Raw genomic sequence first — 24,749 nt, 5'->3', positions numbered from 1 at the left:
GGTCTACATAGGGAGTTCCACTCCAGCCAAAACCAAAAAAATTAGCTAGACCAAAAAACCCAAGATATTTTTCTATTCATGAGTCAAAAGTTCATACTATATAGCAGCTAATTGAATTTGTAACATACACAAAACAACAGATACATGAGACTTAATAACCCAAACAGTAGCAGTTGCTATATGAGACTATGTGAAACACAATTGAAAAGTTGAACTTGGAATGAGTATTGTAACTAAAAATGTACTTTCATTTGTCTTTGTTCCTAAGATTACTTGAGATGAAATTAACCTAAAATTTAATACATCACTATTTGCCCAAATACCATGATTACCATATTCTGGAACAGTGTCATTACCCTGAAAAGAAACTGCACACATGTTAAGCAGTGGGTTTTCATTTCCCCATTTTTAGAGCCTTAAGTTCTCATCCACTTTCTACCTCTATAGACATTTCCTACAAATAGAATTATATAATAGGTGGTGTGGCACGCACATACCCAGGTTACAGAGGAGGAATAATCACTCTTGATTCAGACTTGGTATAATACTCATTTATTCACACAATAAGATTACAAGCAATATTTATCCCATCTTCCAAGTGGAAGTGGGAATACCTCTCCGGGTGTACAAGTCCGAACTCGCCACATCTGTTCCTCTGGATCTCGGGTCAGCCTTCCTATGGTCAACCTCATCTGCGCTGAAGACACGATCTCACGTCTCTGGCAGAGGTGAGTCGGCTCACTCAAGGGTCTGACGAGCTCTGTTGGTCGTGTCTGAGGCTTCCTCTTTTATACCCCTTTCTGGCTAGGTTTCTAGTCTTATCCCTACTTCCACGCATAGCTTATCACTACTCCATTTGTGGTTTATTTACGTCATTCTATTGCTTATCACTCCTGACCAGGGTTGTTCACCCTAGGTCTTACTTGTTTCTTACACATGGACTACTTATGTTTGAATCTTTTCACTGAATGTGTTTTAAATATTTGCATATTAGTTCTTTATTCTTTTAAACATTTTATTCTTTATTACCATGATTAAATTATATAAATTAAAGAATTCAGTATGACATCTCAATATATGAATAATCAAATTCAGTTTTCCTCTGTCCCTCCTCCCATGTCAACCTCCAGCAAAATACCCAGATCAATGTTTATTAGTTGAAATTATGCTTTCTAATGTGCCCTTTTATATTGTATTTAGGGTTAGCAGAGGTTTGTGTAAATATCTGTGGTAGTTTGAATGTAATTGGCCCCCATAATCTCATAGGGAGTGGCACTATTAGGAGGTGTGGCCTTGTTGGAGGCAATGTTTGACTATGGGGGCAGGGTTTGAGGGTTCCAATGCTCAGGATACTGCTGAGTGTCTCAGCCAATTTCCTGTGGCCTGCATAGCAAGAAGTAGCCAGCACCACATCTGCCTGCATGCCGCCATGCTCCCCACCATGATAACAATGGACTGTATCTCTGAAACTCTAAGTGAACCACCCCAGTTAAATGTTTTCTTTATAAGAATTGCTGTGGTCATGGTGTCTCTTCGCAGCAATAGAAAACTCTAACAAGTCAGAAGCTGGTACCAGGGCCTGGCATATTGCTGTGCTAAGCCTGGCAATGCATTTGTTTGAAGGAATATGGACCACGGGACTTGAGACTGGGAAAGCAGTTGGATGCTCCAAGTGCTGTTTTATGTGCCATACTAGTAGGAGCATGGAAGAGAGTGGTGCTAAACATGATCTGATGAACTATGTGAGGCTTGTTCAAGAGAATGCTGAGGAGAACTAGCATGTTGCCTAGAGATCTTTCTTGTGGTATTTTGGTGAAGAAAGTGGCTGCCTTGTGCCTGATCCAAAGAGTTAGGGATTAATTCTCTTGGCAGAAGAAATCTCAAAACAGCCTCATATAGACTCTCATCATGTGGTTAAAAGTGTTTTTAGATATAAAGATTTATAATGAAAAGGAGCAAGTTGAGCAGGATAAATTAAAAATGTAAATTTTGAGGAGAAAAAGAGCACCAGGAAGTGGAGTGGTACTGAATTCTGTGTTCAAGGAGATAAATGGATTAAGAAATGGAATATAGGTCGGGGGGGGGGACACCCCAGGACAAGAGCCCATCCCACTAATTTTCCAACTTGTGAAAGGAATTAAAGAAAAGCTTAGATCTGGATGTGGTGGGGCATGCCTTTAATCCCCACACTGGGAAAGCAGAGGGTGGCAGTTCTCTGAGTTTGAGGCCAGCCTGGTCTACATATCAAGTTCTAGGACAGTCAAGCTTAGCTAGCAAAGGAAAGCATCAAAACCGGAAAGCTGGTGAAGATGTAACTGAACAAGGGCCATGTTCCAGCCCCAGGAACCAGCAGAAATTGGTAGCTTTGTCCATGTGGTTCTAGCTTTAGGGTCAAGGACAGAAGAAAAAGATTATGGAATCTTCCTCAGAGACTAAGGAAAGCCTCTGGGGCCAGGCATGTGTCAGTAGTTTCCCAGCATGGAGTCCCAGAAAGGCCATTGTGTGAAACTGTGAAGGTGACTGTTTGGTTTCCATGAAGACTCCAAGATGTTAGAGATTTCAGAGCCATGGGATACCTGAGGAAAGCTGCTAACAGAGAGTGAGAAAAGCCTAAGAGAAATAATTGTGTTGCAGTCAACAAAGCTGAACAGAGTTGAAAATCTGAAGAGCATTTTGACATTAGACATGGAGATGCAGAGTTTGGAGTTTGCTCAGCTGGTTTTCCATCTTGCTTTGGTCCCATATTTCTTTAGTATGCTCCCTTTCCTATGTTTTGGAATGGTAATGTATATCTTGTGACATTATATGTTGGAAGTATTTTTTTAATAGAGGATTATAGTTAAGAGATTATCTTATATATCTCAGAAGAGACTTTGAATTTTGGGCTTCTAAACATTGTTGAGACTGTTACAGACTATAGGGACTTTTGAAGTTGGATAAACACATTTTGCATTATGATATTACTACAAGTTAAATGGGGGCTAGGAAGTGGAATGACTTAGTTTGGATGTAATTGTTCTCCATAATCTCATATGGAGTGGCATTATTAGGAGGGTGGCTTTTTTAGAGTGGGTTATGCCTTGTTGAAGAAGTGTATCATGAGGGGGGCAGGCTTTGGGGTGCACTATGCTCAAAATACCCCCGAGTGCCTCAGTCTACTTCCTGATGCCTGTATATCAAGATGTACCAAGTACCAAGTTTGCCTGTATGCTGACATGATTTCCCCCATGAAGATAATGGACTGAACCTCTGAACCTGTCAGCAGCAAGCCACCCAAATTAAATGTTTTCTTTTTAAGAATTGCTGTGGTCATTGTATCTCTTCACAGCAATAGAAAAACCTAGGACAGTATCCCTGGCTCCTGGCATACAGTCTGACACCCTGGAAGCCATAAGCAAAGTCTCAAGAGGTAGAAATGTAGATATATCACAGAAAATTCTCAGGATCAGTGTTTACCGTCTGCCATGTGAACAGAGAGTAAAAACCAGATGTTATGTATGCTATTAAATAAGATTGTTTTCCTTACTTCCTGTTATTTCCAAACTAGGTAGAAGTCATAACCCATATGACTTCTGAATCAGAAGCTGTAGCCCAGTGTGGGGAAGGGAGCAAGCAAGAGGGAATAGTTGCAGTCCACATCTGTCCCTCTTTTCTGCTGTCTGCTGCTCACAGGAAGTCTGTGCTAGAAGAGGAAAAATGTGCAACATGAAGTAAGAAGTCTTGTTAACAAGTCTTACGATGTTAATTACTGAAAAGAGACTATTATTATGAATGAATGTGCTCAGAGAACCTCTCATTAACTCACAGAGAAGTTGGAAGTCCTGTTAAGATTTAATAACAGATCAAGAGAATAGGATTCCAACAAATCTGAACACTATATAGGACAACAGATTCATTTTAGAGTTTTCATTGTTGTCCATTGGGCACCATGTTTTTGTGAAGTTGCACTGTATTTGATCTTATTTAATGAGTGCATTACAAAGAAAACAGCCTTCTATTCTTTCATTCTTTCTTTTAAAAAGAAGAAAATGTCAGAACACAAGCAGGGATGGGAGAAGACTTTATAATGTAAAGTTCTCATTAATAACCCCAGATTTAATAAGACCAGCTGTGCCACCTTTGTGTTCCCAAAGATTACAAAATCTTATCATTTCCAAATCATCAAAAACTAGCATACTTTTAGTGCGGAAGGAGATTTAAAAGGTCATGGTTGTTTTACAAGGTGTGTAGTGAGGCTGTGTCTCAAACAAACAAACAAGAACCCCACATACTGCTCTTACAAAGGACTCAGTTTGATTTCTAGCACCCACACAGATTGACTCTCAATAGCCTGTAACACCGTTGGGGGGGGGGCAAATGATGCCTTCTTCTAGATTCTGTGAGCACCTTGCTCATGCATACACAAACCCTCACACAGATACATATGTGCACGTAATTTTAAAAATATAGTAAATTTTTTTAAGCTTATATGTGACAGATCCTATCTTTATTACAAAAATAAGGGCAATCTCTAGCCAATGAAGTATAAACATGGTATATTAAAAAAGAAGAATGTGTATTGAAAAAGAAACAAGTTTAACATTGCAATCATGACACCTGCTACGATGCATGGCCTCTTATTATTCAACATTCCTGTGTTGCACAAATCCTAGATGGTCTTATAATAAAAACCTGGAGCCGGATATTGGGGTAAAGGCTAAAAGATCAGACACAAAGAAACAGGCCACTGCCACTTCTCACTTCATCAGCTCCACAAGTCCTCCGACTTTCTCCTCCTGAGTCCTCATCCAAAAAAGCTCTCAGTTCCTGTCTCCTCCAGCCTTATATGTCTTTCTCTGCCCAGTCATATCATTTCTCAACTTCCCTAGTGCTGGGATTAACGTTGTGTGTGCTTTCCAAATACTGGTGGCAAAGGCATGAAATCTCAATGCTGGGATTAAAGGTGTGTGTCACCAGTGCCTGGCTCTATTTCTATTAGACTGGATTAATCTTCTGTAGTCCAGGATGGCTTTGAGCTCACAGAGACCCAGACGGATCTCTGCCTCTGGAGTGCTGGGATTAAAGGTGTGTGCCACCACTGCCTGACCTTTATGGCTATTCTGTGGCTAGTTCTGTCCTCTAATCTTCAGGCAAAATTTATTAGAGTACAACAAAATATCACCACATTCCTGAGCCTCAGTTTCCACACATATAAAAGAAATACAGTAGTACCTTACATATAGTTGTTTTTTTTTTTTTTTTTAGTATTGAATAAAACCACTAAACTGAACAACCTGCAGACATCAGGTATTCAATCAACCTTAGGTTCCATCCTCATTGTCCGAGAAAGGAAGCTGCCAAGTGTCCTGCCATGATGATAATGGACTAAACCTCTCAACAGTAAGCGAGTCACAGTTAAAAATTTTTTGTAAGAGTTTCCCTGGTCATGGTGTCTCTTCACAACAATAGAAACCCTAAAGAAGACACCCATGGATGTAGATCTACCTAATGGAGTATGTGTAACCTACTATCAAGTCCCCAAAGGATAATGACTCTCCTTCTCTCAACGGCCATCACCATCTGTAGGCTTCTAAATCCATGACTCTCTTAAGTTTCACACAATACCTCTATCCCCTTTATTATTTTGTGAAGAAAATTTATATTCATATTTTTGGTGTTTGTTAGAAAGTGATTTTAATATTTAATGGCTGGTACAAGTGAACCTTTGGGCCAGGTGTGCCTTGGATTTGCCAGGTAAGGACAATGTGTGGTCTGGCCATGTATGTTTCCACTCTGATCTCAAGGCCACTGAAATAGCACATAGCTCAAGGAAGAGGTCTGGAAGGAAGACACTAGAGTGGTTTCTAGCCATTGGTCACCTAATAGTGTTTCCACACTAGGACTCCCTGCTCTGTCTGGGGCCACTTTCAACTGCTAAGAAGGAGTAAATGGCTTGGTTGTAAGAGAATACTGCTTGCATTCACACATGCTGCTAACAGATGGCATATGACACTTGGTCTTCCATTTATCAGCTTGGAAAATTTATTTTCTCTGTGTTGTAGCATCACTAAATGTTTAATGCTCACTCAATTTCACAACATTATATATATTTTCTAGTTTTCCCCCATATAGTTACTCAACTCTTACCACTTACTAGATTCAATCTAGAAAATGAAAATCATGCAAGTCCTGTGGGAGGTCTTGGCTTTGGCTTACAGACTTTTCCTGGTGGTAATACTGAGTCGACTAACTTAGTATAGACCTAGCCCATTCATTTCCTGTTCTTATAGAACCCTAAGACTATGGTGATATTTTATTTGTGTTCAAATGTAATTTTATTTGTATGATAATAAATAAAGTTACCTGGGGGTCAGAGCTAATAGCAAGCCATAGCAGAAGTCTGGCAATGGTAGCACATGCCCTTAATCCTGATCAAATGACAGGAAGATTTCTGTGTGTTCAAGGACACCACCAGCATGGAGACACATGCCTTTAATCTCAATACCAACCATAGAGACCTAGAGATCTATATAGACAGGCAGTGACAAGGAGGTCATGTGGTTGGGTTTACAACCAATGAGAAGGCAGAACAGAAAGTCAATAAAATGACAGATGTACAGGAAGTAGGTCTCTTTCTCAGGGGAAGGACAGCAGTGGCAGCGAAGGGTAAGAAGGTGGTTTTAAGTCTCAGCTCTTACCTACTGCTCTGACCTCTTGGACTTTTAACTCTGCATTTGGCTCTGTGTTTCTTATTTAATAAGACTGTTACATCTACACTAAAACTTAGCCTCTTAGGGTTTGGGGAAGTGTGGGAATGCGGATGCTGATGCTGTGGATACTATGGAATTCAGCCTCCCTCCCTTGGCTCTGCAGTCCTCATCCCCCTGAGTGAGTGGTTTGGAAGAAATGGCAATTAGCAAAAGCTCCTGCTGATTCGCACCATGTCTCCAGAAGAAAGCAGAAAGCATATTCTTCAGCACAGTTTCCATCAGCTGCTTGTACAGCCACTCTCCACTCCTCGGTGTGCAATGCAAGGTGTCTCAAAGTGTACTGTGTACTCCAAGGTCTGACTGCTCTACCGAGCCTGCTCTGAACTGCCAAGGGTGAGTCTGGTATCCCTCCTTCATCTGGGAATAAAGGTCACAGTATAGTCCAAAAGACAAATAATAGATCCATGATAAAGGTTTAATATTATTATCACGATAGAGATATCAGTAACAAGAGAAAGAGGTTAAATATTTAATATTATTATCATGACAGAGATATCAGTAACAAGGGAAAGAGGTTGCCCCAAGTTTATCTCAGAGGACCAACATTTAGAAGCTCACAGAAATCCATTTGCCCCATTGAATGATGAGCAAGAACATTTCTAGGTTATTATTTTGAATATATCATAAGAAGAAAAAGCACCTTGTAAGACATGATGTTTCACCTCCGCATTTATGGATGTTGTTCAGCTTTTACATATCCAAAGACCAACAGATACGTAGAAATGAGACTGAATAAAGATAAGCACTGGGGGCAGTGCCCTAGGTTGCCGCCCTGGGTGACAGTGGGTGCTGCTTAGGCCTGAAAACTATGGCTCTGATACAACATCTGAGGTAAACTACCTCTTTGGTTTACCTCATCTACATTAGGGGTCAACCTTTGAAACAGTCGGTCAATTAGAGGTTGAAAAATGCTCCCACTGTCTCTGCCCTTTCAGTCAGAATTTGCTTCTTCAGCCATTTTTTTCTGTTAGGGGAACACATTTAACAAGAACTAATTTAAATGGAAATACTTTCCTTATTAATTTAAATTGACCTTTCACTATTTATTCATCTATTATTTAACTAATCCATTCTCCAATTATAAGTTGAACAAATACAATTTATGAAGTTTAATGCAAATTAATGTTTTCTTACTCTTTCTAGTATTGTGTGTACACTTGTGTGTATTTTGTGTTTGTGCATATTTGTTCATCTGAACGTTTGCACAAGTGTGCCATGACACCTGTTTTGAAGTCAAAACACAGCCTTGGGTATGATCCTCACCTTCTACCTTGTTTAAGAGAGTCTCTTGTTCTGCAGCTGTGTAAGTCAGGCTAGGTGACCCACGAGTGTCCCCACACCCGCCTGTTACCCCCTTCCATTTCACTGTAGGAGTGAAGGGATTGCACGTGCCCGCTGCTGTGCTCGACTCTGTGTGGGTTCTGGGGACTTGAACTCAGTTCCTTACATTTGCATGGCAAACGCTTTACACCCTGAGCTATTGCTAATCCCACCAGGCAAGAATAAGACCACCGCCGGAATTTTGAACCAAATTTAAAAAAGCTTTAATTAAATACTGGCCAGGGTTTAATTAAACTCTGGTCAGTCTATTCTGGAGTTCCCAGAAAATGGCAATGAACTGTGTTGATCATGTCCTTAAAGGCAAATCCACAAGGCTAGGTGCTGCTTTTTTTTTTTTTTTTTTTTTTTTTGAGCTGAGGCTCGAACCCAGGGCCTTGCGCTTGCTAGGCAAGTGCTCTACCACTGAGCTAAATCCCCAACCCAAGGCTAGGTACTTAATGCCTTCGTTCAATTGGGGGCAAGCATGCATTCTCACATACTTCTTACCCACATATTGCCTACATACATGTAGTTAAGCACATCTGGTGCAGATGAGTCAACCAAACGGGTTTGGAGAAGTGAAAACATGTGACTTGTTATCTTATATGAACAACAGCCTCCAGCATCTCAGAAAGTAACTGTCCTTGTGCAAGGGACTTCCAGGCCAGAGGCATTTTTCTTTGATGGATCAATAATTTTATGGCACAGTGTTTAAAACTTCGAACATAAGATTGGCTCTCACATTCACCTCTTGAGCTGTGTACTGAGTCAAATATTTGACTCTGTGATGGCTACATGTTTATATTGGGATCTAAAGACCATCAGCTGAATGGTACTCAGACAGAGATTATCATCTTGCAAGGCATGAATTATGCAAGAGCCAATAGTAACTAGCAGAAACAGAAGTGTCAAAGCCCCTGCAATATTTGAAATCAGAGTTACTAGTTAGGAGGAGCCTGTAAATGAGAATGGGGAGCAGTCATATATTTCATCTCAGGTCCCTTTTTTTTTTAGTATAGCCAAATTTTTTTGCAATGTTTTTGCGTATAACCAAATTATTTCTAATGATTCTCAAATGGTTTGTATAGAAACAATTTTTCTTAAAGCTATACAATAACATCTCTGTTTTATGTAGAGCAGGTTGAGTGCCTAATGTTGTAGAACTATTCTAGCTAATGAATATACCTGTTGATAGATCTGGGTCTATTTGGTTTTTAACAGTTACCTTTGCTGGTATACCAATAGGCACTGTAGGTAGCCATGTTGTTCTCTTATGACAGGGAGTTTCCTTTGATCTACCATTTCAGCATGTTGAGGACAAAGAGTAATGTACTCTCCTGTGTAATACTTCCTGCTGAAACCAGGATGTTGTTATCAGGTCCCATGAATCCTGGAATGTTAGTCAAAAGCTGGGAGGAGATTCAGGCAATAGTGACCAGAAGTGCACTTATCATAAATATGAGAAATGTCAATATACTTACAACAGTTACGTCTAGAAAATAGGGTAACTATGATTAGATTTTTAGAAGTAATTTGTACTTTCTAAATGAAAATTCATTGACTATAAATTAGGGTTTTTTTTTTAAAGAAAGATTAGAAAATAAAAGTTATCTAAAACCAAATTATTATTATTATTATTATTATTATTATTATTATTTTGTTTTTTTTGAGACAGGGTTTTTCTGTGTAGCTTTGCACCTTTCCTGGAACTCACTTGGTAGCCCAGGCTGGCCTCGAACTCACAGAGATCCACCTGCCTCTGCCTCCCAAGTGCTGGGATTAAAGGCATGCGCCACCACCGCCCGGCTAAAACCAAATTATTTAAGTATTTCTTAGATCATATTTACTGGCACTAGAGACAGACATGACAAATACCAAAGATTTTTAGGGAGTTTTTAACTTGCCTTTAACTTTAGTTAGACATTAAATTCCCTTTAACTTTAACAACTTTTACTGGATAGAAACTTAGTCAGGACAGCAGGGGTGGGGGATGGGTATGAACCAGCGTTACAGGGAACCTGGCAAAAGAGAGGTGAAAAAGTGGTCACATGACAGCAGCTGAGTTCACATGCTGCTCAAGTCCACATGAACTGTTCTATAAAGCATATTATGTATTACTGCACAGGTTGTTTCATTAATTTTAAGTAGATTGAAATTAGAAACAATATCCTGTTTGACCACTAGCAAATGAAACCGGAAGTCAACAACAGAAGAGAAACTGAAAAATAACAAATACATGAAAATCTGGTACCCTCATAAACAACCCATGTGTTCAAAATGAAATAAGAACTAGGTACCAGGTAAAGTGTCTCAGCAGATAAAAACATTTGCAAATATTTAAATAATAATAAAATGATAATAATAAATACTATTTTTTTATTAGAAAGAACTTAGAGAATACTTGGAGACAAGAGATAAGATGGAAGTCATCCCAGGTAGACTAGATGTACTTTGGTAAGAATAGTGCTGCACAGGAAATGTGTGTCTATAAATGAATAAAGAAAAGCCTGAGATTGTGGCCTTGAAAGGCAACATGGATTATCACATAAAGAATTCCTTGAGGAAATTGAGGAGAACCAGTTGTTTCAAAGGAAAAAATAGAGCTGGAGAGCTAAAGGAACTGTGACTAGAAAAACAAGAGGAAATCAATGAAACCAAAGCTGGTTCTTGAAAAGATCAAGAGAGTGACAAGCGTTTACATAGATCAGTGAGGAAGAAATGGAAAAGAACCAGATGTAAGCCATGTGAGCCTAAATGTGACAATATTTCTACCAACCTCACAGAAATGGACAATTGTAAGAGAATATTCTGTATAGTGTATACAGTGTATAGACTGCTAGGATCCAGGAGCATTTCATGTGAAAAAAAAAATACTCTTTTATATTAAAGTCTGGTGACTCATGTTTGTAATCCCAGTAGCTGAGGGTTCTAAAGCAGGAGGGTGGCTGTGGGTTTGAGGCAAGCCTGGACCAGTGTAAGTCACAAAGTGAGATCTCAACTGCCTTTAGCAATCTACAAACTTAGAGTGTTCTCAGAATTCAGAAGGAAAACAACAAACACACTTCCTCCTTATTCACAGTGTGGATAGGTGGACAACAGGACGATGTGTACTTTGGAGCATTGCATCTGTTTTCAAGGTTGGAAAGGTTTTTCTTTGTCATTAAAAAAAACCTAAGAGACAGACAATGACACTAAAATTGGACTCTAAATGAATTTATAGACATGGGTACAGGTTTCTGGTTTAACAAGGAACAGAGCTGTAAAACTATTTTAGTAGCTTCTCTTTGCTTTACCATTTCCATGTAAACTAGTAGCTATCCTAACAACTTTCTTTTCATAGAGTTACTCTTCTCTCAGGATAAAGCATCTTGCCTGGAAGACTGAGTCCTAGTTAAGTTTCTATCACTGCTCTGAAGATCATAACCAAAAGCAACTTGGACAGCATCTGAGGGTTTCTATTGCTGTGAAGAGACACCAAGACCAAGGTAACTCTTATAAAGAAAACATTTAATTGAGTGGCTTGCTTATATTTTCAGAAGTTCAGTCCATTATCATTATGACAGGGAGCATGGCAGCATGCAGGCAGATGTGGTGCTGGAGGAATAGCTGAGAGTCCTACATCTTGTAGGCAACAGGAAGTCAACTGAGACACTGGGAAGTATCCTGAGCATAGGAAACTTCAAAGCTCACACCCACAGTGATACACTGCCTCTAACAAAGACACCCCCACTCCAGCAAAGCCACACCTCCTAATAGTGCCATTCCCCATGAGATTATGGGGCCAATTACATTCAAACTACCTCATTCTACTTCTTGGTCCCATAAGCTTGTAACAATATCATAATGCAAAATGTATTTAGTCAAATTGCAAAAGTCCCCATAGTCTATAACAGTTTCAACATGTTTAAAAGTACAAAGTTTAAAATCTCTTCTGAGATATTCATGCAATCTCTTAACTGTAATCCCCTATAAAATAAAATTTAAAAAAAAAAAACAGATCACATACTTCCAACATATAATGGCCCAGGATATATATTACCATTCCAAAACATAGGAAAGGGAGCATACTGAGGAAATACTGGACCAAATCAAGATTGAAAACCAGCTGGGGAAACTCCGAAGTCTACATCTGCATGTCTATTGTGAAAATGCTCTTCAAATCCCGAACTCTGTTCAGCTTTGTTGAATGCAACACACTCCTTTCTTTTGGGCTGGTTCCACTCGCTGTTAGCAGCTTTCCTCAGCAGGTATCCCACAAGTCTGGCATCTCTAACATCTTGGGGTCCTCAAGGCAACCAACCATAGCTTCACCTTCACAGCTTCACACAATGGCCTCTCTACTGGGCGTTCATTCAGGGACACCTCTGACACATGCCTGGTCTCAATAGCTTTCTTTAATCATGGAGGAAAATTCCATAACATGGTTCTTCTATCCTTAACTCTAAAGCCAGAACTACATTACCAAAGCTCCAAGTTCTGCTGCTTCCTTATGCTGAAACATGGCCCCCTTATTCAATTACATTTTAACTGGCTTTCTGTCCTTCAGTGCCTTGTAGCTAGAGTTTTCCTGCCTTGCCCACAGTCAGAACAAATCTTTGTCACCCGCCAGTCCCACAGCTGCTCAGACCCAACCAAGTAAACACAGATACTTATATTGCTTACAAACTGTATGGCCGTGACAGACTTCTTGCTAACTGTTCTTATAGCTTAAATTAATCCATTTCCATAAACCTATACCTTGCCACATGGCTCGTGGCTTACCGGCATCTTCACATGCTGCTTGTCCTGGCGGCGGCTGTTAGTGACTCCTTCTGCCTTCCTGTTCTTTCTTTTCTCCTCTCTGTTAGTCCCGCCTGTACTTCCTGCCTAGCCACTGGCCAATCAGTGTTTTATTTATTGACCAATCAGAGCAACACATTTGCCATACAGCACATCCCACAGCAGTGCCTAAGTTTGGCTGTCCTGAAACTGGATCTGTAGAGCAGACTAGCCTCAAACTCAGCCAGTCTCTGCCTTCCCAGTGCAGTGATTAAAGGTATGTACCACTATACCTGGATCTAAGCTTTTTTTTTTTTTAAACTCCTTTTCACAGGTTGGAAACTCAGCTGGGTGGGATCTTTCCCTGAGGTCACCACTCCCTTTATTCCATTTCTGAATCTGTTTATCTTTTTGAACACAGGACCTAGCTCCATTTTTCTTCCTGGTGCTCCTTCTTCATTAATGTGTACATTTTATATTTTTCCTTGCTCCGCTTTCCCCCTTTCTTTATAAATCTTCATTACAGATAACACTAATAACTATACAAGCGAGTCTACACGAGGCTGTTTTGAGATTTCCTTTGCCAACAGAATTAACCCAAAACTCTTCATACTAGTCTCAGCCCAACTTTCTAAACAAGGCAAAAAGCAGTCACATTCTTCACCAAACTGTCACAAGAATGATCTCTAGGCAGCATACTAAAATTCTTCTCCTCCATAACCACATGAGCCAGACCTCCACAGTTCAAATCACCCTCCACACCACTATCTTCCATATTCTTACTTCTATGGTCCATTAAATAGCACTTGAAGAATTCACTGCTTTCCTAACCCAAGTTCCCAAAGTTCAAATTTTTCCAAACAAAAGCATGGTCAGGCCTATTCCAGCAGTACCCTATTCATGGTACCAACTTTTATCTTAGGGTTTTATTGCTGTGAAGAGACACAATGACCATGACAATTCTTATAAAAGAAACATTTAGTTGGGGCTATCTTATGGTTTCAGAGTTTCCATTACATAAATGGACCCCAAAAAATTCTACCAGGAAACTCTTACAGCTGATAAGCCCCTTCATCAAAACAGCTGGATACAAGATTAAATAAAAAAAAAAATTTGTAGCCCTTCTGTAACCCTCTTGACGCACACAAGTGGCCAAACCCCTCCCCCAAGAACCTCCAACTGCCAGGTTCCACCTAAAGAACACTAACTGACCTAATGACTGGAGCCAGCCCCCACCCTCCAGAGTAAAAAGCTCAACTCCAGAATTGAAATTCCACCAATTTCTATCTGGACAGCTTTACCCTGAAAAGTCCCACCCCCTCAACACAGAAGAAGCTCTGTATAAGCCCTGCCTTCTACTCAGGTCCCTGCTGTTTCTCATCCAAGCAGAGGCAGCCACCCTCCTGGTTTTTTCCCAACAAATCTGTGTGAGGTTTGTTGTGAGGTATGACTTTGTGGCATTCCTTGGCTTCGAACTGCCAGGATACCTTTCCACCTGAGCTATCACACATTTGGTGCCAAAACCTGGGATAGACTCTCCTCATGCCTGCGTTGCCCCTCAGGGGCCTTGGCTGTACTAGGGCCCTATCCCTCATCTCCAGTTCACCAGCAACAGACTCACCTTCCAGCTCAGTAATTGCCCAGTACTCCATCCACCAACATCAATGAGGTAAGTTTCTTCTTTAGTTGGTGTAAACGTTTTCCTGAGTCCAAGGAAGTGACCACTGAATTTCTGGCACCCCCTGGTACTCTTGGAGGTGGTATGCCCAGTCATGCTATTTAAGACTATAGCTGGCCCTCTTCATCTGACCTCATCCCCCAACCCTTGGAGCTGCAATCCTGCAGTTTCCTTAGGCCCAACCAGGCTGTTATGTCGCCTCTTGCCTGCTTCTCCTGTCTTCCCTTAGGAGCTGCCTCTAATCCCACAGCTCCTCTAGGCCCTCATGGCTTTTGTGACTCCATTCTTCAACCTTTTCCTGTGGTTGAGACCCCCTCAGAGCTCCATTTTTGTCCTTGCCATCTCACCTCTACAAAAGCCCTGGTACCAGGCAGAGTCCCTCCAGGCTTAGCTGACTAAGCCCTCCCCACTGAAAACTGTGTTAATGACCCACTGAATGGCTTGGTCCTCATTTGGTCCTCTCTGAGTCCTGGGGATGCCCACAACTATAGGCTGCAGTGACTTCTCTCTCTCTCTCTCTCTCTCTCTCTCTCTCTCTCTCTCTCTCTCTCTCTCTCTCTCATCTACAGGAATGGTGTCTTCTAGACTCTCTCATTCCCCCTTAGGATGCCTCTTAGAAAACCCCCAGCCTCTCCATCTGACACCCGATCTGAAGGGCGCTAAATTTATTTGCTTTTGCAATAGAGTTTGGCCTCAATACTCCTTAGGTAAGCAACACAAAGGGCTGCCTGCCTGACAGCACTCTAGATCCTAATGTTATTTGGGACCTTTACAAATACTGCTGGCAATCTGGGAAATGGAGAGAGATTCCCTGTTCCCTATTTCCTTTTTCTCCACTTCAAGCCCTCTTTGTTTTTCTTAACTCTTCCTTGCCTCTCATAGTGTAAATGTCCTGTCTTTTAACTTAGCAAATGATTGATCTGTGAGTTTGTTACAAAATGGGAGCCAGGAGCTCCACCTAGCAGGAGGAGGAGAAGGCGAAGGAGTAAGCCAGTTACAATGTGCACACGCACTGCACACACTCTGGCTGCTGTGTCTCTCGGCTCCCTTCTGCAGTACCCCCTGTCCACAGCCAGAGCTCACAAATTTCCTATCTCTAAGCCTTTTTCGTCCTCAGCTGACTGGATTCAGTTTTACAGGGAGTCGAGTGTCTTTTAGGCACCATTGGCGTTAGACAGTTGTTTTATGCCACCCCACTTATGCTGGCTCTGGAGGTGAGACATGGCTTCCCCTCCTCTAGACCCAAGCATGCTTGTTTAAAGGTTTCTTCCACAATATCTATCCCATATCAGGAGAGCCACTTGACTATGTGACAGAGAAAGAAGAGCAAAACAAAATATAAGCCCCGCCTGCCCCCCCAGTAGGGGCTATTGCTGTTCATCTCACACGCTCTTGGTTTGGGTTTAACTCTCTGAAACTTTTTGCTAAGATATAAATCTTGTCTCAAGGTTTGTAAACCTGTTTGTGTAAATTTTCTGTACCTCAAGGTTTGTAAGCATGTTGGTTATGATTAAAACAATGTAAAATCTGTAACAAAGGGATTAACTTAAAACTCGTAACATCGAGTTGATAGTTAAAAGTCTACACATATGTAATCTTAAAGGAAACATGTGACTTGTTGCCACCATACCTGCTGTCCCCTCACTGGAACGGAGACGGCCATGTGGCTGACAACCATCATTGCTAGGGTTGGAAAGAGTGGACTTTGTCATGTGACCTCACTCTCATCGTCACTAAAAGTGACCACATGGCATAAGATAATCAACGAAAAAAAAAAAAAAAAAAACTCCTATCTGTGAGGCCCAAACCAGATGGTTTTCCTCCACTATTTTCAATTACACTAAGGAGCAAGGAGCCTTCCTTTTATCAGCCACAACCCACAGGCCCTTCTCTTCCCCTCCAGGCTCTCTGGTTTCCCTTCCCCCATCCTCAGCGACAGGCTGCCCACACAGTCAGGGCTGAGGCTGTCTACCCATCAGGACCCTGAATGGAATTACAATATCCCAGGGAGCATCCTTGCTAAGGATCAGTTTGTAACTTGCCTCCCAGCTTGTCTTCACAAGGCCACCCTTAGAGTGGTAAATTATGAAAAAATCCAAGAAGTCATTTAGGACAAACGTGATAACCCATCTCAATTCCTAGACTCCCTCACAAAGGCCCTCTTACAATATACCAATCTAAATCCCGAGACCCCAGACAGAAAACAACTCCTTATGACCTACTTCTTCTCCCAGAGTTTCTCTGGTGTTAAGGCAAAACTTAAATGCCTAGAGAAAGACCCCCTGACTCCACAGGCAAAAGTCTTTTAACAGTGGCCCTTAATGTGGACCATGGGAGAGATGAAAAAGCCTGAAAACAAAAATGCATGAAGCTAGTGAAGGCCTTTCCCCTGGCCACAGCAACTGCCCAGGCTCCCTGGCCTCCCAAAGCCTGAGACCCTTCATGCTCCTAAGCCCAAACAACCAAAATGCCTCAAGTCTCTGTGGCACTCAGGTTAATCACCAACTACCTGCTGGGTGGTCTGGGACTTGTACCCTGGCATTTCTTTCTCAAACTAGGGCCTGGGACCTGGTGAACAGCCCTCACCCATTCCCATCACAGGGTTTATAGTGGCATGGCAGGAAACACAAGCTGTTCGGGTCATAGCAGTCCTGGATATGACCACAGACATCACCACCAGGGCGGTGGGACTGAATACTTCCCTAGCTATTGACCATCAGTTTTCATCTAAGTTCATCCAGGATCTCCAACGGGTGGCTCAGACCATCCTTACCCTCCAGGGCCAGATAGACTCACTGGCCAACATAGTGCTACAAAATCAGTGAGGACTAGATTTACTAACAGCAGAGAGAGGTGGTCTTTGTCCCTTCTTCAGAAAGCAATGCTGCTTCCATGTCAACCAGTCAGGTGAACTCCAGATGGATCTCCAAAAATGTATGAAACAGCTGGATGTCTCTGGCCAGTGGCCCATAGACAGTCTAATGTGGAACTGGATATTACCCCTTCTAACCCCCTTTCTCCTCCTTTTCTTAATCCTACTAGTCACACTCTGCCTTATAAACTTCTTGTCTAGACTTCAACAACAGAGTCAAAAGATGTCTAACCAGACTTTAAATCAGTAACTATTACAGGATTACTGGCCCCTAGCTACAAAGTCAGAGGCCAGGGACTCCTGATTATACCAGGATAGTGAAGATCAACTTCACCCAAAGGATTTTGCTGCCCCAATTCCACAGAGAGTAGTTTATAATGATAACATACCCTCCTTTGCTATAACCTGATTGTTTATCAATAATAAACAAAAAGGGGAAATGGAAGCACCTTGCTGCACACCAGAGGACAGGCCTCTCCCCCGAGTTCCTCCAACTACCAGGTTCTACCCACAGCTGGATGTAGCATGAATCCTAATTGATCTTAATAAAAACCCAGAGCCAATATTTGGGTAAATGCTGAAAGAGCGGAGAGACAAAGGAACAAGCCACGATTAACTCTCACCTCACCAACTCCTCAGCTGGAAGGACTGAGCTCCTTTCTCCTCCTTCCTTATACTCCTTTCTCCACCAGCCATATCACTTCCTGTCTCAACCTCCCTAGTGCTGGGATTAAAGGCCTCCCAAGTACTGGGAGCAAGGGCATGAGATGCCAAGTGCTAGGATTAAAAGTGTGTGCCACCACTACCTGGTCTCTATGGCTAACTGGTGTCTGGCTTTGTCCTCTGATCTTCAGGCAAGCTTTATTTGTTAGATCATACACAAAATATCACCACATTTCCCTTTTTTATCTAAAATAAAAAAGATTATAATATAAGAAAAACTATATTCAATAAGTACAATAACTATATACATGTAATAATTAGATCAATAATGGTGAGTCCATTAACATTTGACAAATTCCAAGAAAATACTCCATTATTTATCCTATTTTTGTGAGTCCAAAGTGTTGTACCTAATTCACTTTCTATCCTAACTTGTATTACCAAACGAAACTATGTTTTGATGTCTCTCAAACTTATACACTTTATACCTCTTTAGTGAGTTTCTTTTCTGAATTTGCTAACAAGGAAAACTGTAACTACAACTATCTAGTTTTCAACTCCAGAGACCCAAGAAGGAAATAATATTAGCTAAGTAAGCAGGAAGTGCAAGCAAGCAACTTCCAAAAATTGTGAAAAATGACAGAAACAGCTGGCTGCCTGGCTGCTATGGAATAATTCTCGAGTACACTGTAAAGATTTGTCATTCTGATTGGCTTAATAAAACACTGATTGGCCAGTAGCCATGCAGAAAGTGTAGGTGGGGCAAACAAACTAAGAATGCTGGGAAGAGGAAGGTTGGAGTCAGGAGTCGCCAGCCAGATGCACAGGAAGCAAGACAAGAACACTGCACTGAGGAAAGGTTCCAAGACACGTGGCTAAGTGTAGATGAGAATTATGGGTTAATTTAAGCATAAGAACTAGTTAGTAATGAGCCTGAGCAATAGGCCAAACAGTTTGAAATTAATATCAAGTCTCTGGCCAGTCGGTGGTGGCACATGCCTTTAATCCCAGCACTTGGAAGGCAGAGGCAGGCAGATCTCTGTGAGTTCGAGGCCTGCCTGGGATACAGAGTGAGTTCCCGGAAAGGTGCAAAGCTACACAGAGAAACCCTGTCTCGAAAAACAAAAACAAAACAAAACAAAAAACAAAAAAATGTCAAGCCTCTGAGTCAATTATTTGGGAAGCAGCTGCTGGGTATTTGGGATTTGCTGGCCAAACACAGAAATTTCTGTTTACAGCTGAACCCAGGCCCCACCCTACAGAGTGAAAAGCCCAAGCTTTAGAATTGAAATCCCATCCTAGAAAACTTCACCCTGAAAAGTTCCACCCCCCAACACAGAAGAAACTGCTTAAGCTCTGCCTTCTGATCAGTTCCTGCTGTTTCTTGACCAAGCAGAGGCAGTCACCTGCCAGGGTCCAGCCCTGGCTGAAGTTCAGGTCCTGAGATGGGAAAAGGGTGTCAGCACAAGGAAAACTTCTGACCACCAAGTGGGTTGTACTCCAGTGGCACTGAACATCTCAGGCCATTTTTAATTATACTTAAAGTTTTTCTTACCAGGCTTACACGAACAGCTTCATTATTAGCTTCTATTTTTGACTTTAAGAAATACATCACAATTTAAAGGAATATTTTGTGATCATCATGAAAGACTATTTTTCCCGCTTTATGCTTCCCCAAATACATACCTTCCCACCCCCTGCATAACCTTATTCTAGACACAGAGGTAAGCGTTTTTGTAGGCTTAACTAAATATCCAGCCAGAAACATCCTGCTCTCAGAGCTCTTATGTCAGCAGCAACTACTTGTGGTTACAAAGTTAACAAGTAATAGACACAGGCGAAATGCTCTAAGGACAACAATACTCACACGCAGACCATTCTTTCATGCCTGCAAGATATACTTTTATACAGTTCCCTTTTCTACAAGAGGGTCTCAATCTCTCTGTAAAAGGCAGACCTTGATAAAAAACACTCTTTTCCCATCTCACTATATCATACTTCTTCCACCAATATAAGTTTCCATGTATGGTACAGATGGATCTATCCATCCCACATTTTGCATTGTATTTTTTTCTCTTGGAGCATACCAGATCCTACAAATGATTCTATGCTCAGTGTCCAGGGAACTTACTCTCAACAGTTGGCACCATGTGTATTCCTGAGGCTTTCTTCCTAGTCTGTGAATGCATGCCCTGCTCTCCTGTCCTGAACTGTGAAACATGGTTAATGTTCCCAGTATTACTTTCTTATATGTATATAACTATCTCCATTGAGTCATAGAAGTTCCCAGGACTGGGAGTTGTAGTTAGTAATTCAGGATAAGAGATTTAAGAAGCACTAGTCCCTGCTGATTCTTAGAGGAAAATATTTGAAAAGGAACAGAATTTTCAGAGAAAATTATAGCTGTTGCATGTGTGACTGACAAAGTATAATGAGAGAGAAAAGAGCCTGCAAGCTGCAGGAATTTTTCTAATTCCTTCACTGTCCCATGGACTATTGGTCCTTGCCAAGTGAGCGTCTGCTTCCACAGGTGCCTCGACCCAAGTAAATCTGTTGGACAGGTAGTCATATGCTGATCTGGGACTAATCTACACGGCCCCCAACATCTTCCACTTTTTTTATTTTTTAAAATAATGAGTCAGATGTCATGGGTCACAGCATGCAAGGCAGAACTCAAATGTTTGATGATGACTGGAAAATAGAATAACAAGGATCAAAAATAATCCTACTATAATGCCCAGATTAACAATAAAAGTCCTCAGCAGGAACATAAGACTGGATAGAAGAAAAGAAGGAGGCATCACTCCCTTCTGGAGAAAGCATTGTAAGTGAGCATGTGAGATCACAAAAATATGATGATGTAAATCATGAATATTAATATCTAAGTCATAACTATTCCAAATTCCCTTAATATTTGCCTGAATCTGCTTTCAAGTAAAATCAGTGCCAATATATGGCAAAGGAATAACACAAATGCATTATATGCTGCATGATAAGAGACAGTGAGTCTGACCTTTGCATTTTGACTTTGAGTGCCCGTGTATAACTTAGCCTCTTTTAAAACATTAACACATCCACTAGTCCTTTATGTATACTCTCCTGTGTCACAAGTGCCAGAGAAACATTTTTGATAAATTATTAACATGATCAGCTGTATGAACTTGCTGTACCAGAGCAGTGGTAGATGCTGTCACCGAAGCCACAATAGATATCAGGGCAGTAATGCCCCAAATCAAAGCTGCAACAAATCACTTTGGATGAGAAAGTGTGGAAAACAGTCTCTAAGGCACAAATACCAGGATCACCAAACCAAGACAAAGATAAGTTTACAAGCAGCAAAACAAAAAGAGGTTGTCTAATAATCAGGAAATTACCTATAGTAAAAGTATGATCAATACAGTTAGTAATAATACAATTAATACAGGAAATATCATAAGTAGAATATGATTTTACAATATGCAAAGACTCAAAATCTCCACCTGTCAACACAGCAAAAGGAGCAGTAACACAGACCTGAAGGCCACTTATGATTGTGGAGGATCGTAGAGGCCCTTTAATACAAGTATAACTGGTGGCTATAAATAACTTGAATAAATGTCTTTGAAGAACAAAATGAGGTGAATATTTGCCCAGAAACATAGGGAAAACCCATCCAAGTGAAAACCAATACAGATTGTCCTACTATTAAAAATTGTTTGTTCCACTGAAGAAATCCTTGCAGCTTGAGTTTTTCTGCCTTGCCCACAGTCAGGACAAATCTTTGTCACCCGCCAGTCCCACAGCCGCTCAGACCCAATCAAGTAAACACAGAGACTTATATTGCTTACAAACTGTATGGCTGTGGCAGGCTTCTTGCTAACTGTTCTTATATCTTAAATCAATCCATTTTTATAAATCTATACCTTGCCACGTGGCTCATGGCTTACAGGCATCATCACATGCTGCTTGTCATGGTGGAGGCTGGCAGTGTCTCTTTGACTCAGTCTTCCTGTTCTTTCTTTTCTCCTCTCTGTCAGTCCCGCCTATACTTCCTGCCTGGCCACTGGCCAATCAGTGTTTTATTTATTGACCAATCAGAGCAATTTGACATATAGACCATCCCACAGCAAATTCTTGTTTATTGGTAATCAGATATTGTGTATTATGATGAGCTGGACTGGAAACAGACAAGTCATAAATTTTATCTTGGACATCCTTAGGGGAATAAATATCACCTCTATCAGAAAAAACACAAGGAAACCAACATAACAGGACAAATCACATGAATGATTGTAATTATGCTGGGGTAAGCAATCAAGAACCCCTTGGGGAGGTCTCCCTTTAGTAGTAGCCAATTGAGTGGGAAGGGTTACATCAGCCCCTGAGACAAAAGATAAAAACCAAAGATCCCTTTTATTATCCTTAATTCCTCTAGGGGAGTCAGCCACCAATGTCTCATAAGAGAGGGAAGCACATCCAGATTCAGGAGTGATATCAGCTAATAAGCAGATAGGCAAGTCATCGGCATGTTCTGTATAGTTTAGGAGACCAGACATCTTATAATGGAAAAAAAAAAGCATCTCTATCTCCCCCCACCAGCCTAGAACCATTAACCACCACTCTCACTTCCTCAAAATCCCAAGTCACAGGGAGAAACAGAGGGAAAACAAGTCCAAAACTGTTCCTGAGCAGCATGTATTGGTAGTAAAGATAGCAGTACCTGCACAGAGAGCAGAGCAATCACAGCCAAAACCAGAGAGTGACTTCACGAGAGACCCTCAGTCATATGTCCCGGGTTTGGAACTTAACATCTCAGCCATTTTGTTGAATGAGTGACAAGGGGTGATGTAATCGTCCATGACTACTTCCTGTTGACACTGGGGCATCACTGGGGACCCCAAAGCCTGGAATGTTGACTAAGCCTGGGAAGTGCAAGTTGCTTCATTTGCTGTCCAGGTTCTGTAAGATCATCTGGGGCTAGGCACGTGCAGGCAGCAGTTGGAGCAGTCTTTAGTCTTTAATTGGAAATCTCCTGGAACAGATGTATGTTAAGGGAAGGAAACAAAGTTAAGGATTTGGGGGGGATGGCTTTTTTATTAGGTATACATTTGAAACTTCAAGGGCCATGGCCCTGGAAGCTGGGGGAGGGGTTTCTCAAAATCAGGGACAGGGGAAGAGGTCCCATCCCCTCAGGAATAGGCAGGTGGGGAAACAGGTTTGTTGATTGGCATTGTGTATCTGGAGTCTGTTTTGACCTGTGAGAGGTGGATCCCAGTCAATCTACTGAAACTTATAAGAACCCCCCTTTTGTTTTAAGAGCCAAAAGGTTTAGATACATTAGCGTTATCATTGTTTGCAGTCTATACTGAAATTCACATTGTAGAAAAGGCAGTAGACTCATGCCTTTGAGTCATAGTAAAAGTTTATGAACTTAAAAATAATTTTGGTTAAAAGCATTGACATTTTTTTCTAGAACACTGGGTGTATATAGATTAGACAAATGTTTTAGTATAATCAGAAGCATTTTTTTTACTCTATATTTAAAAAATAACCAACGGGAAATTTAAAATCTTGAGCTTGTGTCTAATGATAATAATAGTAAGTGTTTACCAGAGTTAGATTAATAGATTATCAGAACTTTATTGATTAATGTTAGAACTTTGAACCTTTGAAGTTTTAATATAATAATAGCATAGTGAGGGAAAGATATCTGAAACATTTTTTATATACCTTAAGCCATCTTTATATATCCTCACAAATTATATCCACATACTTCAAAACATCTTTTCAGGCCCTCATCACCCAAATCTTTGTGTCCTTAGACCTCTATTGTAGCACGGATCCTAATCCTAATCCATGCTATATCTGGCATCCAACTTGTGGGACATGAATTCACAAAAAAAAGTTGCTTGCCTGTGGCTTTCCAGCCACCGGCTCAGGCCAGAGTCACTACCCCATGGCTAGATTTTCCTTTTCTTCACCAAGCCCTCTGAGGGAGTCTGGGATTTTTTTACTGTTATAGCAGCAGACTCCACAGGCTTTTGGGCTCCAAAAGCTACAGGAGTGAGCTGCTTTCATACTGTGCAGACAGCTGGCTCTTTGGCTTCTTCCCTCTCCCAGTGGGTTGTAGCTTTTCCTGGACCCCTCCTCAGGCTGCTGCCACACTAGGTAGCTGCCTCACTTCACCATCGTCTGAATCATTGTCAGCAAATTTGGTTGAGTCAATTGGGATTTTTTAAAGGAGGGGTTAATTTTTTAAAAAAGACAGAAAGAGAGTTTTTCCCACATTAAAAAATGGGAAACATTATTACAATGGAGGGAGTTAGGTCTCTGTTTGAAATGAAGTAATTAAGTGAAAGGATAATTAATGTAGATGGAATTTATATAATGTCAATTATAAGTATTATTTGTTTGATCATTTTTGTTTTATCATTAAAAAGTTGGTTAATATGAGTGCCAAGATAAAAGTTTGTTAAAAAAAAAAAGAAAAAGAAAAAAAACTTGTTACAACAGATCATAGGGATATTCAGACACATATAGGGGAATTTAAAGGAGAACCAATTTCAACATTGCTTTATAAGATTACAGAGATACACCCTAAGGTTTTCAAACAGCTAACATTAATTTATCCAGTAACCTTATAGGAATTGCCAAATGATACGTATCTCTCAGACTGTGTAAGAGCTGAATGGACTCCTGTGAAAATGTCAAATTTGAGGAGATTCAAGGA

The 24,749-nt window shown here is 40.9% G+C and overlaps 1 protein-coding gene and 1 long non-coding RNA gene across 7 annotated transcripts in view; one reads left to right on the top strand and one right to left on the bottom strand.

The window, feature by feature from the left end:
* LOC143273978 (fatty acid-binding protein, intestinal-like) overlaps positions 1–24,749 on the bottom strand; it is a 41,046-nt gene that overhangs the window by 6,906 nt on the left and 9,391 nt on the right. The window contains exon 2 of one of the 5 annotated variants that reach the window (XM_076574905.1): positions 22,740–23,051. The exons of 2 other annotated variants lie outside the window; for them this stretch is intronic. The gene's annotated coding sequence lies outside the window, so the exon portion shown is untranslated. Of the gene's footprint in view, positions 1–614; positions 1,447–12,830; positions 14,127–22,739; positions 23,052–24,749 lie in introns of those variants that run through there. 2 more of the 5 variants (XM_076574906.1, XM_076574907.1) reach the window with 2 other exon arrangements.
* Positions 14,026–24,749, top strand: part of LOC121830324 (uncharacterized) — a 42,548-nt gene continuing 31,824 nt past the window's right edge. For both annotated transcript variants that reach the window (XR_013052350.1, XR_006073510.2), the window contains exon 1: positions 14,026–14,496. This is a non-coding gene — a long non-coding RNA (uncharacterized LOC121830324). The remainder of the gene's footprint in view (positions 14,497–24,749) is intronic.

The sequence above is a fragment of the Peromyscus maniculatus genome, chromosome 6, assembly GCF_049852395.1.
Source record: "Peromyscus maniculatus bairdii isolate BWxNUB_F1_BW_parent chromosome 6, HU_Pman_BW_mat_3.1, whole genome shotgun sequence".
NCBI classification, from domain to species: domain Eukaryota; kingdom Metazoa; phylum Chordata; class Mammalia; order Rodentia; family Cricetidae; genus Peromyscus; species Peromyscus maniculatus.
Note: the sequence above shows the minus strand (reverse complement) of the source record. Positions and strands in the feature narration are given on the sequence as shown.